Source organism: Panthera leo, chromosome B3 (genome assembly GCF_018350215.1).
Source record: "Panthera leo isolate Ple1 chromosome B3, P.leo_Ple1_pat1.1, whole genome shotgun sequence".
Taxonomy (NCBI): domain Eukaryota; kingdom Metazoa; phylum Chordata; class Mammalia; order Carnivora; family Felidae; genus Panthera; species Panthera leo.
Window position 1 is genome coordinate 102674151 of NC_056684.1, and position 5139 is coordinate 102679289.

Consider the following 5139-nt stretch of genomic DNA (forward strand, 5'->3'; position numbering starts at 1 on the left):
GGGCTATTACAAACAAAGCTATTATAAAACTTGTATATTGCTTTTGACATAAACATAAGGTTTTATTCTCTGGGGAAAATGCCCAAGTGTACAGTTGCTGGGTCATGTGGTAGTTCCATGTTTAGTTTTATTTAAAACTGCCAAACTGTTTTCTAGAGTGGCTGTTTTATTTTTGATTCTAAGAAGCAATCTACGGATGATCTAGGTTTTTGCATCCTTGGCAATATTTGGTACTATTCCTGCTTTCTGTTGTAGCCATTCTGAAAGGTGTGTAGTGTATCTTATTGTGGTCTTAATTGGCATTGTCCTAATGGCTAACATTGTTGAACATCTTTTTGTGTTCTTATTTGCCATCTGTATACCCTCTTTGATGACATGTTGTGCATGTCTTTTGCTGGTTTTCTAACTAGATTGTTTTTTAATGTTGAGTTTTTATATATTCTAAATTCTGGTCCTTTGTTGGATATGTGCTTTGCAAGTATTTTCTCCTAGTCTGTGGCTTGTCTTTTCATCTTCTTAAGAGGGTATTTTGTAGAGCAAAATTTTTATTCTTGGTGGGATCTCACTTACCAATTTTTTCTTGTATAAGATTATGCAAGTATAAGAATCCTTTGCTTGGCCCTAGATCCCAAAGATTTTCTCCTATTTTTTTCTAGAAGTTTTATAGTTTTATATTCCCCTCCCCCCACTCCCCACCAATCCTGGGGTCTTTTGATAATGACTGAAAACCTGCTAGACAAATTCTAAAAGGACTTTTACATTTTATGTTTAAGTCTGTGATTCATTTTGAGTTGATTTTTGTAGGAGACAAAAGGCTTAAGTCAATGTTCTTCTTTTTTTCTTTGTTTTGTGTTGTTTTTTGCCTGTGGAGTGGGAGTGATTCCTCCCACTTAATTCTTTTTCAAAATTGTTTTAGATACTCAAGTTTCTTTGCCTTTTCATATAAATTTCAGAATCATTCTATCTGTATCTGCAAAATATCTTGCTGAGGATTTTTGATAGGGATTGCATAAAACTGTATGTCAGTTTGGGGGAGAATTAATGTGTTTCCTATTTTGAGTCTTTCTTTTTTTTTTTTATTTTAATTCTAGTATAGCTAACATACAGTGTTGTATTCGTTTCAGATGAACAATACAGTGATTCAGCAATTCTGTACACTACTCAGTGCTCATCATATCATAAGTGTACTCAGTCCCCTTAAGATTTCTGGGGCTGGTTTATTGGTTATGAATTCCTTTAACATTTGTCTGGGACACTCTTTAGCTCTGCTTCTCTTATGAATGATAGCCTTGCTGGATAGTCCTGCTTAGGTTTTTTTCTTTCAGCACTTCAAATATATCATGCCACTCCCTTCTGGCCTGCAGAGTTCCTGCTGAAAAATCAGCTGATAGCCTTGTGGGATTTCCCTTGTAGGTACCTGTTTTCTTTTTTCTTGTTGTTTTTAAATTAAAAAGAATTTTTTTTAAGTTCATTTATTTACTTTGGGGGGAGACAGGGAGGGGCACATCCAGAGAGACAGAGAGAGGGAAAGAATACAAGCAGGCTTCACACTGTCAGTGCAGAGCCCGATGTGGGGCTCGAATCCATGAACCGTGAGACCATGACCTGAGCTGAAATCAAGACTGAGCCACCCAGGCACCCCTCTCTTACTGTTTTTAAAATCCTCTCTTTATCACTACTTTTTGCTGTTTTAATTACTACATGTTTTGGTGTGGACCTCCTTGGGTTGATTTTGTTGGGGTCTTTCTGTGCCTCCTGGATCTGGATTTCTATTTCCTTCCCCATTTGGGAAGTTTTCAGCTATTATTTCTTCAATAAATTTTCTACCCCCTTTTCTCTCTCTTCTCCTTCTGGGATCCCTATAATGCAAATGTTATTTCACTTGATGGTGTTGCTTAGTTTCCTAAGTCTATTTTCATTTATTATTATTATATTTTCTCTTTCCTGTTCAGCTTTATTGCTTTCCATTACTCCATCCTCCAGGTCACTGATATGTTCTGCTTCCTCTAGTTCTTATTTATTCCATCTAGTATAGTTTTAATTTCAATTACTGAGTTCTTCATCTCTGTTTTGTTTGTTTTGTTTTGTTTTGTTTTCTATCTCTTTGTTAAGGATCTCACTGAGGTCCTCCAGTCTTTTCTCGAGTCCAGTGAGTATGTATATGATTCTCTATGCAAATTCTCTATTAGGCATATTCATTATTTCCATTTCACTTAGGTCTCTTGCTGTGATTTTGTCTTGTTCTTTCATTTGGGACATATCCTTCTATCTCCTTGTTTTGTCTAACTCTCTGTTTCTATGTGTTAGAAAAGTCAGCTACATCTCCTACTCCTGAAAGCAGTGGCCTTATGAAGAAGAGATCCTGTAGTGCCCTGTGGTGTGATGTTCCCTGTTCACCAGAACCTGGTGCTTCAGTACTGTCTATGTGTGTCCTATGTGCCTTTCTGTGGCTGCGCCACTTTTGGCTTCAGTCTAGTTGTCTGCATTGTTTCTCTTTGCCTGTTGTGGGCAGGGTTTGGTCCCTGTGTTGTTCATGGGCTTGTTTGGGCTGCTTTGGGCTTGAGTTGAGTCAGACCAAGGATTTGCCAGAGATGCAATAGCACCAAACTGCAGGACAGTCTCCCTGTCTTGTCCCCTGAGAAGCTTTCAATGATGGGCAGGGACTGCAGTCAGACCGGGTATCTGCCCCCAGGCTACTGCTGGGGCCACAGTCAGACTGGTATGTGCATTTATCTTCCCCCCCTCCCTGGGGCAGGAGTCACTTTGAAGTGGTGCTGGCCCCTGTCAGGGCTGCTTGCACACTGCCAGGCTTGTGGCACTGCTTTGGATGGGCTCTGGCCAAGGGAGTGTTAGAGGGAAGGTCCATAGGGAAATGTGCATATGGTATTAGCAAGGTTTGAGCAGGCTGCTGTAGGAGGGGACCTGGAGCCTTTAGAAAACTTTAGAAAACTCCTGCCACAGGGCTGGGGGGCAAGTCTGTAGGAGAACACAAGGGAGAAGCATGCTATTAGCAAGCTAGATGGAGAGTGTTGGCACTAGGCTGGTTCCCATAGGTGTCCATGTATCGAGGCCATGAGGCAGGGGATGGAAATGGTTCCTGCCAGCTCCTTTGTTACTGGAGAAGTCTCCTAAAGATTCCTGCCCCTCTAGCACATACTCTTGAGATTAGTAAATAACGCTCCCTCCCATATACCCCAGGTGGTTTTCAAAAACTACTGCTTCCATACTGTTCCAGCCAGCTGTTTGTTGTGCTGGCTCTTTAAGTGTGGGGACTCAGTTTCCTGTTGCCCTCCTGGCTCTCCCAGAGCCTAGCCTACTTATTTTTAAAGTTCTAGGTGTTAAGACCCACTGATTGTAAAAACTCAGGAAATCGGGCCTCTCTGGTTATCAAAGCCAAAGGTTATGGAGATTTGTCTTCCCCATGCAAGATCCCCAGACCTGGGGTGTTTGGTGTGAGTGTCTGTTTCTCTCCCCTCTCCATGCCTGCTGTATCCCTCCCTCCCCGTGACAGTCCCTCAGTCAGTTTACTCCAGACCACATCTCTGCTCTTCCTACTCTCTTCAGTGTGGCCTCTTCTCCACATTTAGCTGTGGAGAGTCTGTCAGTCTTTGTATCATTTTCTGTGTCATTTACACTGATGTAGGTGTTATCTAGTTGTACTTATGAGACAAGATGAGCTTTAGATCTTCCCTGGATGTCCCTATGTTGAGTCTTTCAGTCCATGGACATGGCATCTCTCTGTTCTGTTAGGTCTTCTTTGATTTCTTTCATCAGCATTTTGCAATTTACAGCATATAGATTCTGCACATGTTTTATTAAATTTGCATTCGAGTGTTCATTTTCTTTGGCATGATTGTAAACGGTGTTGAGTTTTTAATTTCATTTTCCATATGTCATTATCAGTATATAGAAATGTGATCAATTTTTTTTTATATTGATCTTTTATCCTACAACCTTGCTGAGTTCACTTGTTCTAGGAGGGTTTTCTGTTTTGTGTTTTTCTACATAGATACTCATGTTATCTGCAAATAGAGACATTTTTATTTTTTCCTTTTAAATTTGTACACCTTTTGTTTCCTTTTCTTATCTATTGCAACATAAAACTTCCATTGTCATATTGAATAAGAGTTGTGAAAGTCCTATGTTGAACTAGACGGAACCAACTTTGCCTTTTTTTCTGATCTCAGGGAGAAACCATCGAGTTTTTTTTTCATTAGGTATGATATTAGTTGTTAGATTGTTTTTCCTTGTTTGTTTCTTTGTTTGTTGTTGTTTTAGATATTTTTTATCAAGTGAAAGAAATTCCCCTTTATTCCTAGTTTGCTGAGAGATTTTATGGATAGGTATTGGATTTTGTCAAATGTTTTTTAAGATACAGGTTTTTCATTGTTAAAAATTTTTGTCAGGCAGTGATTTTTGCATGCTGAGTTACCTTTCCCCAAGATAAACACAAGCATCTGCAGGTGGTCTAATCCTGACTTTGACCAGATTTCTTCCCTTTCAGTGACCTGTCTCCCTGTGCTGAGTGTCATTTTATTTTCCCAGGACCTCAGGAACGGATCTGTTTTTTCATGTTCCTTGACAAATGCAAAAGGACTTTATCAAAACTCAAATATTTTCCCTATTCAGACCTCCCAGGCTTTTCCACTTAAGTCCTATTTCTGGTTTGAGTAATGTGTCTGGTTCAGAACTGATTGTCGCTGGTATAGTGAAGATTACATTAACTGGTTTAGACTTCCCTGGCTTGGATTACCTATATTGCCCACTTTTGGAGCCTTTTAGGACATCATAGTCAGGTGACTTATCTACATTTAGTGTGCTGGTGAAGCTTTTCATAACCAGGGGTGCCTGGGTGGCTCAATCGGTTAAATGTCCAACTTCGGCTCAGGTCATGATCTCACAGTTTGTGGGTTCGAGCCTCGCGTTGGGCTCTGTGTTGACAGCTCAGAGCCTGGAGCCTGCTTCGGATTCTGTGTTTCCCTCTCTCTTTGCCCCTCCCCTGCTTGTGCTCTGTTTCTCTGTCTCTCAAAAAAGAAATAATGAACGTTAAAAAAAATAAAAAAGCTTTGATAACCAGGTCTCAGGGTAAGGGAAACCCCTGACTTGCTAATTTCCATGATGTAAGTGCTCCTATAATGA

At 40.1% G+C, this 5139-nt stretch overlaps 1 non-coding gene across 1 annotated transcript; it reads right to left on the bottom strand.

Moving 5' to 3' along the window:
• Window positions 1–702: 702 nt before the first annotated feature.
• Window positions 703–763, bottom strand: LOC122223334. Its single transcript, XR_006204211.1, has one exon. It is a non-coding gene; the product is annotated as a U7 small nuclear RNA (small nuclear RNA).
• Between the last annotated feature and the right edge of the window lie 4376 nt (window positions 764–5139).